Genomic DNA, 15,791 nt, shown 5'->3' with positions numbered 1-15,791 from the left:
GCGGCCGGCGAGGAGACCGGGTCCTGCCGCAGGAAATATTGCATGATTTCGGGTCCCCTCCGATCCTCAGTGGCCAGCGGGTGTTTACGGTCCCCTGGCATGTGAAACCGGCTCGTCTGTGAGTGTGCTACGGGAGGTTCTTGGCTCGGTCCCGTGCAGAGCTCCGGTCTGTGCTTCCTCACGCTGCCATAGCTAAGCCACGCCCCGCCATCCGAGGTCTTCTATCACCCCAGATTAAACGAAAATTCTCAGTTTGTAAACACTGTAGATCTCCTCTCGGGACTGTCACTGGTAGAGTTCTAAAATAATAAAGTATCCTGGGCAGAAGTGTCATTTTGACAGAGTTGATTCTGCCAAACCATGATAGGGAATAATCCATCCAACGGTAAAGATCCTCTTTAAGTTTTTTAAATAATGGGGGATAATTAGCTTTATAAAGAATCTCAATAGAAGGAGTTAATTGGATCCCTAAATATGAAAGGGAATGCGATGCCCATTGAAAGTTGTAGTTATTCCAAAGGGTCTGTACTACTGAGTGGGGAAGAGAGACGATAAGAGCTGTTGTTCAGGATTCAGGAAGAGGCCGGAAAGCCGAGAGAACTGGTCCAATAAGGATAACAAATGAGGTAGAGTGACCTGAGGGTTTTGTAATATACATAAGGACATCGTCGACAAATAAGGCACATTTATGTTCTTGTTGCCCACAGCCGGTACCAGAAATAGTAGGGTTGGACCAAATTGCCATGGCCAAAAGTTTGATAGCTAATGCGAAAAGTAAGGGTGAGAGGGGGCATCCCTGTCTCGTACCCCATTTGATAGTGAATGATGACGATTTATAACCTTGAATGGAAACCTGAGCTGACGGAGATCCATATAAAGTTTTCAAGAAGGATAGAAAGCTAGGTCCAAACCTGAAAGCCTCTAAAGTAGTGAATTAATAATTCCAATTCATGTTATCAAAAGCCTTATGAAGGTCTAATGATAGAAGGAGAAGTTCCAGAGAAAGGAGGACATCCCAATTAGTACGTACAGCTGAAATCAAGGTTATAGGTCTACGAATTTGGTCTAGTGTTTGGCGCCCAGCGATGAATCCTGATTGATCTTTATGAATGTATTCTGCCAAGAATGTGTTAAGACGTAGAGCCATGAGTTTCGTAAGAATTTTTAGATCACAATTGATAAGTGAGATTGGGCGATAATTATGGACATCGGTAGTATCTTTATTAGGTTTAGGGATGACACTAATATAGGCCTTATTTTCATCCAGAGGAACCACACCTCCATCCCGCAAGGATATAAAATAGAAAGCCATGTGTGGGACCAGCTGTTCTGAGAATTTTTTTATAATAAAGGTTAGTGAGACCGTCTGGTCCTGGTGATTTATGAAGTGGTATCAGTTTGATGGTATTACTGATCTCATCACAAATAAAGGGTTGGTTCATTAAATCTTTATGTACCTCCTCAATAGCGGGGACAGATAGGCTCCCCAGAAATTCCCTGATGGATGAAGAATCAGCCTCCCGTTGCTGTCCATATAGATCAGCATAGAAATTATGGAATTCTTGTAGAATTTTCTGAGGATTTTGGGAAATGTGACCTCCTGAAAGTCTAATTTTGAGCAATGCTGAATGAGTATATCCAGGGCTGTCTTTAAGGCAGGGCAAAAGGGGAAGCTGCCCTGGGCCCTGTCATGGTTGTGGGGCCCAAAGCAGCTGCCTCATACTTGTCAACTATCCCAGGTTAAAAATTCCCTTGTCCCATGAAGTTTTAGTCCCGTGCTGTGTCCTGATATCTCAGTGTGAAGTGCTGCTACTAATGCTGCCCAGCTCTGCCCTACTGTGTACAGATGACTCACCTGCAGACGGTGTGTTTACATGTAAATAACCTGCATTGATATGTAAATAGCGTCAGTATTATTTTGTAAATAGAGGCGACATTCATACGTTTATTATGCCCCCCTGACACTTTTTCAAAGTCACATGGTGCTACAGCACATGTCAACAGATGAGGGTGTCATTAACAATTAATGGCACTTCTGTGTATCTGCTAAAGGGCAGCACATTTCTGTGGTGTCAGGAAAGTGATGTTGAATGAGTTCCCGACACACACAAATGTGAACGCAGGCTAAATGTCTCAGTTATATTGGTGATCAATGTAAATCATCTCATTACATTGTGGCTTGGTGTACAATCCTTTCATTCACACTAGTGGCCAGTGTGAAGGTCCCCCTTACATTGGCGATCAGTGTAAATCTCTCCTTACATTGGTGGTCAGTAGACATGTGCACACTGAACCATTTCTTTTTCAGAATTTCGTTTTCGTCTGAAAAATACATTTATTTAGTTACTCCCGAAATTTGTGTTTATTTATTTTGTTTCATTAAAAAATGCATTTGTCCAAAAATCCAAAATAATTAAGGTTAAATCTGTCATTGAAGGCTTATGGTGTCTGTCGAATGTTCTAAGAAGATTCAATGGAACAGCTAAATTGTACGACGCCGCAATCGTACATTTCCGGTCGAATGTGCCGCCTACAAGCTATAGTAGAATTCTAATGTTGTATAACACTAGTAATAATTATATTTATTAATTATTATTACTAGTCAATCAACATTAGAATTCTTCTATAGCCTATGGGCGGAGCATTTGACCATAAATGTCTACTCGCGGCAACTGCTTCGTCGAATCTTCTTGGACTAATAGAGTTAGGTTAGGCACATTTGACCTTTTTTGCTATTGTCTCTAATGTTGAATCTTTTCTCTCTATATCAAATATTTTCTCTCTATGTAGAAAAATCTTGGACTAATAGAGCTAAGGTTAGACACATTCAACCACAGGTTAGATGGACACAGATCGCTTTTGTCAGTGTCATGTCGAATCTCCTATCTATATCAAACTGTTGTCACTACGAAAACAAAAATAAAGCATTGGTTTATTTTGAATCTTTTGGTTTTCGGATTCTGCGCGTTCGTTATCGTTTGTTAAAAAGATAATGAAAATACTCGAAATTGAGACGAAAATGCATTTGGATGAAAATGAATGCACATGTCTAGTGGTCAGTGTAAATCCCTTCTTACATTGGTGGTTACTGTGAATGCTCCTGTTACATTAGTGGTCAGTGTAAATCCCTCCTTACATTGGTGGTCAGTGTAAATTGTCTCATTACATTGGGGCTTGGTGTACAATCCTTTCATTCACACTAGTGGCCAGTGTGAAGGTCCCCCTTACATTGGTGATCAGTGTAAATCCCTCCTTACATTGCTGGTCAATGTAAATCCCTCCTTACATCGGTGGTTAATGTGAATGCTCCTATTATATTAGTGGTCAGTGTAAATCCCTCCTTACATTGGTGGTCAGTGTAAATCTTCTCATTATATTTGGGCTTGGTGTACAACCCTTTTATTCACACTAGTGGCCAGTGTGAAGGTCCACTTTACATGGGGGTTAGTGTAAATCCCTCCTTACATTGGTCATTACTGTGAATGCTTCTATTACATTAGTGGTCAGTGTAAACCCCTATTATATTAGTGGTCAGTGTAAACCCCTATTACATTGGTGGCCAGTGTTTAAACTCCTCTATATTGGTAGTCAGTAAAATCAGCATTGCCATTGATCACACCCTCCCCTCCCCCTGGCACTGCCACTGATTCCAGGAGTTCTAGGATCCCTAAGAGTTTTCTGTCTATTGATGGGTTCCCTCCCCAGTCCATGGTGTGTAGGAAGGTGGAGAGTGAAATAGCATGAAGGGGGGGGGGGGGGGGGGGGCAAAAAAATGTTTGCCCAGGGTCCAATCAATATTAAAGACAGCCCTGATCTACTGTACCACTCTGGAAATGTTGGAATTCACCATAAAACTGGTCATAGTGAGGACCAGATACAAAAACCTTCAGAAACAGAAAGTGTGGAATGATGGCATTGTAGGCGAACTTTACTGAGTAACCGACAAATCTCTGACAGAACCAAAGACACATTTGATAAACCTGATTGTGTCTCTGGACATCCTAGAAATTTATATACATTTGGGAATTTATAAGTGGACCTGTACCACTCTGGAAATTTGGGAACTTACGATATATTGTACATGGTCATTTACCACTCTGGAAATTTCAGAATGTACGATATACATGGTCACCTGCGACTCAGGAAATGTTGGAATTTATGATAAATGTAGATGTCTACAAGTCTGTTAATTTAGGAAACAATATAATAAGTAAACGAGGCAGTTGCAATTCAACTACTCAAATTCCGCGCCATGTGAACAAAAAAAAAAAAAAAATAATAAAAATAAAAAAATATATATATATATATATATATATATATATATACACACACAAAAGAGCAGCTCCCTAGAAAAGTGAAACAAACACCTATAGAGTGATAACAATGATTAAGGGCGCTCTGTAAAAGAATATTAATCTAAACCACTAATTAACAAAAAGCATATATTTCTCTTCCTAAATCACTGAATAAAAATGGCTGGAAAAGAAAGTGCTGAAAATAATGTGAAGATCACCAAAGTAAAAAATATACACATCATACGAATGATTATACTAGAAAAATGGTGGACATCAGTGAACCACCATGCATAATAATAATAATTCAGTGATTTAGGAAGAGAAATATATGCTTTTTGTTAATTAGTGGTTTAGGTATTAAATATTCTTTACAGAGCGCCCTTAATCAATATAATAAGTAGACATCTACCATTCCAAAATTTGGGAATATAAAATATATTCTGTAAATTTTGGAATCTATGATATACATGTACATTTACCCCTCTGTAAAATTTATGACATGCATTGACTTCTACCACTCCGGAAATTGTGGAACTTACGATATACATGGACCCCTATCATTCTGGAAATTTTAGATCTTATGATACACATGGTCATCTACCACTCTGGAAATTTCAGAATGTATGATATACATGGTCAACTACCACTCTGGAAATGTTGATACTTATGATAAATGTAGATGTCTACAAATCTGCAAATGTTGGAATCTATATAATAAATAGATATCTGCCACTCTAAAAATGTGTGAATTTATTAAAATATACTCTGTAAATTCTCCTGTCTATTATATACATGGACATCTACTACTCTGGAAATTTGGGAGTTTATGAAATAAATGGATATCTTTCTTTATGAAATGTAGATATACAGTTTCATGGACATCTGCCACTTTGGAAATGTTGGAATTTGTAATATAAGTGGACATCTACCACTCTAAAAATGTGGGAATTATAATTATAAAATGTATTATCTATGTTGGGAATTTGAGAAAATGGATATCTACCACTGTAATATTTGGAATATATTATATATGTGGACATCTACCACTCGGAAAAATTTGGAAGTTACAATAAAGCTGGTCATAGTCATGACCAGATACAAAAAAAACATCCGAAACAGAAAGCGCTGAATGATGACATTGTAGACACACTTGACTTAGTAACCGACAAACCTCTGACTGAACCAAAGACACATTTGGTAAGCCTGAAAAGGAGAAAATTGCGCTAATTATAATCCAAAAGATTATTATGATGTATATTAATCCAAATGCTTGAACAACTGGAGATAAGTACAACGTCCACCCAGTGACTACACCGCAAAAGAGTGCACCATCACCTTGTGAAAAACATGCTGTGGCAGCACGCAGGTAAAATCACCTGGTTGTATTCAGGATGGGAAATATGTGTGTCCTAGATTCAGGCTTTATGCAGACTTTTACAATTAGAGGGGAAGAGTTAATGAGCCCAGCTGAAGTAAGTGGGCTCATTAAGACCTCTACAAAAAACCCCAGCATGCATAGGGAGATGCTCCATCCTGGAACCAGTTTTGTGTGTATAGACTGGGGAGTCTGAGATCTGTTCTGTGCGGTGAGTTAACGCCTGTGTGGCAAACCCCTACAATAGAGACAGGGACTGGGGCAGCACAAGGCTGCACCCAGTTGTTAGACAGGGAGTCTACGTGTGTAGTTAGAGGTCAAGCTGACCAGGATTTATTTTCTTGTTTTATTTTGTTTGGCTGTTATATGTATCACTGCATGTAGCCTAAATAAACCGGACCTTTTGTTTTTTGCACCTACACCGCTGTCTGCTGTGCCTGACTTTGTGTTGTGAACCCATCCAGGGGGTCACACACACCCGCTACCTAGCGAACCCCCTCACAGTTGGTGGAGAATGCGGGCAGTTTTTTTTTTTTTTTTTTGTTAAGGCCAGCATGGAGGAGATACTGAGACAGCTGGCTCTAGCAAATGCAAACCAGCAGCAAGCAAATGCAAATCAGCAGCAAACAAATGCAGCTTTACAAAAGAGCCTTGCAGCTCAACAACAAGCCCAGCAGCAGGCAAATGCAAATCAGCAGCAGACAAATGCAACTTTGCAGCAGAGTTTGGAAGCTCAGCAACAAGCCCAGCAGCGATCTGAAGCCCGCTTCATAGACCTGTTGCAGAAGCAAGAGCAGAATTTTCAACAGCAAATAGAGACATTGATACAGCAACGTCCGCAGACCAATGAAGCAAGTGGGTACAATAATACCGCAACCTTTGGTGTGAGCCGTTTACTGACAAAAATGACTGGGGAGGAGCCAACATCCTCAGATGAAAACATGCCGTCTGTGGAGTTTTCGGATCTTGAGGTTCACAGGGAAAATTTTGCCACAGAACAGTTAAAAGACCCCACCCTAATAAAGGCACGGGAAAATGTGGTGAAAATAGATGGCGAGTTAGTGAACCCAGATAAGACTTGCCCTTATCCTTACTTCACTATGGAAAGGGACCTGCTATATCGAGTGGCTCAAAGGGCAGAAGAAACCATTGAGCAACTTGTAGTGCCCAAACCTTACAGGAAGTTGGTGTTAGAATTGGCTCATGGACACATTCTGGGAGGTCATCTGGGGACAGAGAAAACCAGAGAGAGGGTATTGCAGAGATTCTATTGGCCTGGGGTCATGAAGGAAATAGAAAATTATTGTTCCTCCTGCCCTGTGTGTCAGAAGTCGGCACCTATGCCACATTTCCGTAACCCACTGGTACCTCTTCCTATCATTGAGGTCCCCTTTGAGAGGATCGCAATGGATTTGGTAGGTCCGATAATGAAGTCTGCTAGGGGGCATCAGTACATTTTGGTTATATTGGACTATGCCACCCGTTATCCGGAAGCAATTCCTCTCCGAAATACCTCGGCCAAAACCATAGCCAAAGAGCTATCCCTTGTTTTTAGCCGCGTGGGTATTTGTAAGGAACTGCTTACGGACCAAGGTACACCCTTTATGTCCCGGGTTATGAAAGAATTATGCAAGTTGTACAAAGTGAAGCAATTGCGCACATCTGTGTATCACCCCCAAACAGATGGGTTGGTTGAAAGATTCAACAAAACCCTAAAACAAATGTTAAAGAAGGTGGTGGATAGAGATGGAAAGAATTGGGATTGTCTAATACCCTATCTGATGTTTGCCATTAGGGAGGTACCCCAATCCTCTACGGGTTTCTCACCCTTCGAGTTGCTCTATGGGAGACACCCAAGAGGGCTGCTGGATATCGCCAAGGAAACTTGGGAAAATGAGAGTTCTCCTCACAGGAGTGTGATTGAGCATGTCGCCCTGATGCAAGATAGAATTGCACAGGTAATGCCAATTGTAAAGGAACATTTAACCCAAGCGCAGTTAGCACAGCAGAGAGTGTACAACCGTGGGGCCAAGACACGTACTTTTTCCCCGGGGGATAGGGTCTTGGTGCTAGTCCCTACGGTTGAAAGCAAATTTCTGGCCAAATGGCAAGGTCCATATGAATTAATTGAAAAAATTAGTGAGGTGAACTACAGGGTTAGACAGCCAGGAAGGCGAAAGCCGGAGCAGATCTATCACGTCAATCTGCTGAAAGCCTGGAGGGATAGGGAATCCCTAGTCGCAGAGACTTTGTCACAAGTACAGCCTCATTGCTTAGTTCCTGAGGTTGGAATAGCAGACACCTTATCGAAACCCCAACAACAGGAGGTTAAAGAGTTTGTACTTCGTAACAAAGAGATTTTCTCTGAGCTTCCGGGACAAACATCTGGCGTAGAGCATGACATTATCACCCCGCCAGGAGAAAGGGTAAAACTAAAACCTTATAGAATACCAGAGGCCCGACGGGAGGCAATACGTGGGGAGGTTCAAAGGATGCTGGAATTGGGTGTGATAGAGGAGTCCCAGAGTGACTGGCCCAGTCCTATTGTACTAGTGCCCAAACCTGATGGGAGCTGGCGGTTTTGTAACGATTTTAGACAATTAAATAAAGTTACAAAATTTGACACCTACCCCATGCCACGTATAGATGAGTTGGTTGACCGGCTGGGAACAGCCCGATATATGACAACTCTTGATCTCACCAAAGGGTATTGGCAAATTCCCCTGGCCGAGTCGGCCAAGGAGAAAACTGCGTTTGTAACCCCAGATGGGGCATTCCAATATAAGAGAATGCCGTTTGGGTTACAGAATGCACCGGCAACATTCCAGCGGAAAATGGATAAGATTCTGAGGCCCCATCATAAATATGCTGCAGCTTACCTGGATGATGTGATTATCCATAGCACAGACTGGGTCTCACATTTGCCAAAAGTACAAGCAGTCCTAGACTCTATCCGGGAAGCTGGGTTTACGGCCAATCCAAAGAAGTGTACCATTGGACAGGAGGAGGCCAAATATCTTGGGTACACTATTGGGAGGGGGGTGATAAAACCCCAAGTCAATAAAGTCGAGGCCATACAGAGTTGGCCACGTCCCACAAGCAAGAAACAGGTACGAGCCTTTCTGGGAATCGCTGGCTATTATCGACGATTCATTCCCCATTTTGCTTCTCAGGCTGTGCCCCTCACCAACCTGACAAAAGGGAAAGAGTCGGTTATGGTTAAATGGTCCCCAGAGGCTGAGGAAGCATTTCAGTCCTTAAAAACAGCCTTATGTAGCCAGCCAGTGTTGTACTCACCAGACTTCTCTAAGGACTTTGTTGTACAAACTGATGCATCAGACGTTGGGTTAGGAGCAGTGTTATCCCAGGTCTGGAACGGGGAAGAGCACCCAGTCATTTACCTCAGCAGGAAGTTGAAGTCCCATGAGGTAAATTACTCCACGATTGAGAAGGAATGTTTAGCAGTGAAGTGGGCTCTAGATTCCCTTCGGTACTATCTGCTAGGTAGGCACTTTGACCTGGTGACTGATCACGCTCCTTTAAAGTGGATGGCTCAAAACAAGGAGACCAATAGAAGGGTAAATAGGTGGTTCCTGGCCCTACAGGAATTTAACTTTACAGTTAAGCATCGCCCTGGTGTTAAAATGGGGAATGTGGATGCTTTGTCTCGGATACATGCGTGTCTGGCTGCTTGTGTTACAACCCCAAGGTTGAAACAAGAGGGGGGGGGGTATGTGGCAGCACGCAGGTAAAATCACCTGGTTGTATTCAGGATGGAAAATATGTGTGTCCTAGATTCAGGCTTTATGCAGACTTTTACAATTAGAGGGGAAGAGTTAATGAGCCCAGCTGAAGTAAGTGGGCTCATTAAGACCTCTACAAAAAACCCCAGCATGCATAGGGAGATGCTCCATCCTGGAACCAGTTTTGTGTGTATAGACTGGGGAGTCTGAGATCTGTTCTGTGCGGTGAGTTAACGCCTGTGTGGCAAACCCCTACAATAGAGACAGGGACTGGGGCAGCACAAGGCTGCACCCAGTTGTTAGACAGGGAGTCTACGTGTGTAGTTAGAGGTCAAGCTGACCAGGATTTATTTTCTTGTTTTATTTTGTTTGGCTGTTATATGTATCACTGCATGTAGCCTAAATAAACCGGACCTTTTGTTTTTTGCACCTACACCGCTGTCTGCTGTGCCTGACTTTGTGTTGTGAACCCATCCAGGGGGTCACACACACCCGCTACCGAGTGAACCCCCTCACAATGCTTACCCCAGATTGTAATCCGATTAAGCAAGTGGCTTTAACCCAGCCCAGGCTTTTAGTTTTGCAAGAAGACACAATAATACGATACTGCGATGTATAGTTGCAAGCCTTTTAGCATAGGTTGGCGTTGATTCCACAAATGATAATTTCATATCAACCAAATAAAAAAAAAATATACACCATAGCGTAATGTTGTCAAAAATAATGAATAAATAAACAATATATGCAGTTACACTTACAGTGTGAAAAACAAAAAATGCACAGACAGAAAACCACCCAGTGGATGAATCATCCTTACCAGATGTCAAACCAAAAAAGCAGATGCCCCTTTAAGAAAATAGATCCTCGGCTGGAAACAGACATGCAGCTTGATTGATAGATGGAAAGAAAACTCCCAGCAGAGAACCAAGTAATCCATATGTCTCATGGGTATCAATTGGTATTAACCCAAAGAGAGGATGCAATACACCATAGCGTAATAACACCAAAAGTTTGTTTAATATAATAAAAAAAGGATACACTTACAAACGTTAAAATCTTGCATATAAATATGAAGCTGGCTACAATACAAAAGCTCCTGTCCTCCTCAACGAGACATCGTGGTGACGTCAGCACGTACCTCCTCAGACGCGTTTCGTCATAACTAAAATTATCAATTGGGGACAAACCTGACTGTGTCTCTGTATATCCCAGAAATAAAAAAAAAACTGGGAATTTATAAATGGACCCCTATCACTCTGGAAATGTTGGAACTTTCAATATACATAGTCATCTACCGCTCTGGACATTTTAGAACTCACAATATACATGGTCATCTACCACTGCAAAAAAATTTATATCTATGATATACATGGACATCTACCACTCTATTAGTTTTGGAATCTATGGTACATTTACCCATCTGTGAAATTTGGAATGCATGACATGCATAGACATCTACCACTTCGGAAATGTGTGAGTTTATGAAATAAATGAACGTCTTTCTTTCCAAAATGTATGATTATATATAGTATATGTGGGCATTTACCATTCTGGGAGTTTTGGAATGTATGATACACTGTATATGGACATCTACCACTCTGAAAATTTCAGGATTTACAATATAATTTCTGATGTACACCTGAAAATTTCAGATATAAATGGACATCTATCACTCTAGAAACTTTGGAATCTATAATATAAGGGGACATCTACCACTCTAAAAATGCGGGAATTTATAGTATACCCTGTAAAATGCATTATATACCTTGAGAATTGGATATACATGGATATCTAGTACTGTAAAATTCGGAATGTATGATAAACATTTACAAGTCTAAAAATGTTGGAATCTATGGCGTAATGAACATTTGCCACACTAAAATTTTGTCAAATATAAAATATATTCTGCACATTTTAGAATCTATAATAAACACTGACATGCACCACAATTTGAAATCTATGGATATACTGTATGTGGACATCTACCACTCCATAAATTTTGCAATTTATGATATATGTGGATATATACCACAATGAAAATTTGAAATATACTGTAAGTGGACATCTGTAAATTTTGGAACTTACCATGAAACTGGTCATAAACTCTAAAACTGTGGGAGTTATATACTCTGTAAATTGTATGAGCTATATTGGAAAATGGGTATACATGGATAGCTTGCACTGTAAGATTTGGAATGTATGATATACAAGGTCATCTACCACTCTGGAAATTTTGGAATTTACCACAAAACTGGTCATAGTGAGGACCAGATACAAAAACCTTCAGAAACAGAAAGCGTGGAATGGTGACACTTTACAGAGTATCCGACAAATCTCTGACGGAACCAAAGGCACATTTGGTAAACTTGGTTGTGTCCCTGGACATCCTAGAAATTTAAATACATTTGGGAATGTATAAGTGGACCCGTACCACTCTGGAAATTATACATAGTCGTCTACCACTCTGGAAATTTTAGAATGTACGATAGACATGGTCATCTACCACTCTGGAAATTTCAGAATATATGATATACATGGTCATCTGCCACACTAAACATTTTGGAATTTATGATAAATTTAGATGTCTACAAGTCTGTTAACATCTACCACTCCAAAAATGTGGGAATATAAAATATTCTCTGTAAATTTTGGTATCTATGCTATATGTGGACATCTAATCTACCCCTCTGTAAATTTGTATGACATGCTTGGACATCTACCACTCCAGAAATTTGTGAGTTAATGAAATAAATGGACATCTTCCTTTATGAATACATTAAAACCTTGGTTTGAGGGCGCTTTGCAAGACAAGCAAAAATAGAGATACAAGCAGTGATGTAAGTAACTCAGTTAAAATAAACTGAGTTACTTAACGCAGTTACTTTAGAGGGTAACAAGTAATCTAACTGATTACTCTTCCCCTCATGATAACTCAGTTCCCATTACTTGGGCGGCGTTACCGCAATTACATCTACCACCCGAGAGGCCTGCCATGGCCGCGCTGCCTGGCCGTTCGTTCCGCCGTGGGGAGGGGGGCTTTTGCCTGCTGAGCTGAGAAGAGGCTGAACTCAGAGAGACTGTCTAGACTGCCCCATCCCGCCCCGCCTATCCAGAGAGAGAGAATGTAGGGAGGCGGGGCGGACACTGAAAAATGAAGTCAGCTAACCAGCTGACACCAATCGAGTGAAGGGGAGGGTCTCTCTCTCTCCCCATGAGGAAAGGCATCCCTGGAGGCATTCAAGTAAGTGACTGTCTGACAATTCGAATTGCAGTGCAATCGATCCATCCCAAGTCCTCCACCACCTCTGCTTCTTACTGATCCCATCCCTACCCACCCACCATTACTTATACAACAGAGGTGATGGGGGGATACGGTAGGGATGAGATCAGTGGTGGTGGGGGATGGGATCAGTAAGAGGCAGAGGCGGTGGTGGGAGAGGATGGCACCACCACCGCTGCCACCCCCCAAGTACCACCGCTGCCTGCCACCCCCCCAAGTACACCACCGCTGCCACCCCCCCAAGTACTGTACACCACCACCACTGCCACCCCCCCAAGTACACCACCACCACCCCCCAAGTACCACGACTGCCACCCCTCAAGTACCACCGCTGCCACCCATCAATTACCACCGCTGCCATCCCCACAAGTACCACCGCTGCCACCCCTGTCACAGTTACTTTGCTGAGTAACTAATTAATTTTCCAATGTAGTAACCGAGTTACTAACGCAATTACTTTTTGGGAGAAGTAATTTGTAACTTAACTTTTTTTTTATTATTAAACATACATGCAAACAAATAACAAATAACCATATTTAAATCATATAGGGACCACCCTCCCCCCCAAAAAAAAAAGAAGAAAATACATTCAATTACATATATTATGTCAAATTAATCCATAAAGTATCGAAAATAGGAAAGCACACAAAACAAACAAACTTTGCACCTCTCTGACTAAATAGCTTAGCATATAGTAAACAAAACATAATGTTATATAGAGACATGGATACATTTTACACATTGAATTGTTCACCCCTAATATCAAGCATCAGACTACAGCAACTTCCTCAATGCAGCATCAAATTATCTCTCTTTTACATGCTCATTTCTTCTCTTCTACTCCTCACCTCTCCACCTCTGCTCTTTGCTCCCATCTATCTCCTCTACCTTCACTCCTCTCCACTAGGTAAACCATCATATAGCTGATTACTAGGTTCTATCCAACATGACCATATTTTACCAAACCTTTGGGGTGTACCTTTATGTTTATATGTTCATTTTTCTCTTTTAAGTATATAGTTAAGTTTCTCAATCCATTGTTTATGGGCTGGAGGATCAGCAGATGATCATTTTTGTAAAATAACTTTGCATGCTAAATCTTATCTACATAGTATGCATCTCTACTGGTAATGCTCCATCTGGGATTATTCCCAGTAGTGCAAGTTTGGGCGTCCCTGTTATTTCAGTGGAGAATAATAAATTTAGGGTTACAAATATTTTTTTCCCAGTAACGATGAAGCTTTGGACATTGCCAGAGCATGTGGATAAGAGATCCATTAAAAAGAGAGCATCACGGGCATAACAGTGTTATATGTTTTCCCCAAGCATAGAGTTTTCGTGGGGTGTAATGAGCCCTATGTATGATAAAAAGCTGAGATAACCTTTGGGAGGGTGAGAGAGATGTCCTGGGAAGTGTTTCCAAGGCACGTGTCCAGTCCTCCTTATCTAGTTCCTCTATGTCTCCTTACCACTGGGCAAAACTATTTTTTTGTTTTCCAGTATTCTCTATTATTTGTAAATTACAATAAAGGTCTCCTATTAATCCGTATTTTGTGCAGGTAAATGAAATTGCCTTTGATAGTATTTTAGAGTGTTTATACTGTAATTGGATTTTTGAGCTTTGGATTTGTAATGCGTGGCGTAATTGGAGATATTGGTAGAAGTTATTGTTCGTTAAATGATAGCGTTCTTTTAATACATTCTAATTAATTAATTAATATAAGGAAGTAAAACATCCCCTTCATATAACTGATACAAAAATACTATGCCCTGTCACGTTACCTGGTAGGAGAGCCCAGAAAGCAGGGAGCGGCGCCTCGTAAGCCTCCGGCTCGAGAGCCCCTGGAGGTGGAGACAGGGGTTCAAGAGTTCGGAGGGCACAAGTGCCAGGCCGGGTTTCAGCAACGAAGATCCACCACCGACAGGCACAGGAGGTCAGACTGGAACGGGAGGTGGTAGACAGCGGGCACCACAGGAGCAGCTGGTACTGGCAGACAAGCAGGAACAGCAGGAGCAGCTGGTACTGGCAGGCAGGCAGGAACAGCAGGAGCAGCTGGTACTGGCAGGCAGGCAGGAACAGCAGGAGCAGCTGGCACTGGCGTTCAGGTAGGTGCAGCAGGCGTGGTCAGGAACGAGCCAGGTCGGTATCTATCGGGCAGCAGAGGTACAAGGCAGAAGGCAGAAGCGTAGTCAGGTAGGCAAAGGGTCGGAGGCAGGCAGCAATCAACAAGGTCAAACAGGCTGGGTTCAGTATCAGGAACAGGCAGGAGCAAGAAGCAGAAGTCACGGGAAAGCTTTAGACAGGACAGCACGGGAGAACAGGAGCTGATTCCTTAAATAACCTATTGGGCGCCAAGAACGGTCGCACGGTGAGTTTGCATGCCCCCGCGGGTAACCGTGCTCCCGTTCGTGACCCCTCGTCCCCGCGTACGCCCGTTCGCGCGCCCGTGTGCGCTCGCTCGTGTCAACGCGCACCCGCGTGCGCCTGTTAGGATCTACACGCACACGCGTGCGTTCGTTCGCGACAACCTGCGTCTGAGGACGCCTGCGGGTGAGTCTCCTATGTACGATCGGAACAGTAGGTCGATCGTGACATTGCCCCCCCCAAGGGGCAGCCTCCGGATGCCCAACCGTGCCATCTTATCTGGATGAGACCTCTTGAAGGCAAGGATTAGCCTCTTCGCATGCAGGTTGGATTCCGGTTCCCAGGAGTTTTCCTCGGGGCCATACCCCTTCCATTTGACCAGAAACTGAGTCCGATTCTGTCTTCTCCTGCAGTCCAGGATGGACTCGACCTCGTATTCCAATTCTCCATCAATCATCACAGGTACCGGGGGGTTGGCATTCCGATTGGGAAAGGGGTCCGGAACAGTAGGTTTAAGCAATGAGGCGTGAAAGACTGGGTGGATCCGAAACGACTCCGGGAGCTTCAATTCAAAAGCCACTCATTCAGCTTCCTCACAATAGGGAATGGGCCCACAAACTTCGGGCCCAGCTTCTTGGATGGGCAGGCCAATTTCAGGTTTAGAGTGGACAACCAGACCTGGTCCCCGACCTTGAGGTTGAGCTCCCCCCTTCTCTTCTTATCGAAGACCTCC

Source organism: Lithobates pipiens, unplaced genomic scaffold (genome assembly GCF_037356315.1).
Source record: "Lithobates pipiens isolate NorthernLeopardFrog02 unplaced genomic scaffold, aLitPip1_a1.2 Scaffold_16, whole genome shotgun sequence".
Taxonomy (NCBI): Eukaryota; Metazoa; Chordata; class Amphibia; order Anura; family Ranidae; genus Lithobates; species Lithobates pipiens.
The sequence above is the reverse complement of the archived record's forward strand: the minus strand, read 5'-3'. Positions refer to the sequence as shown.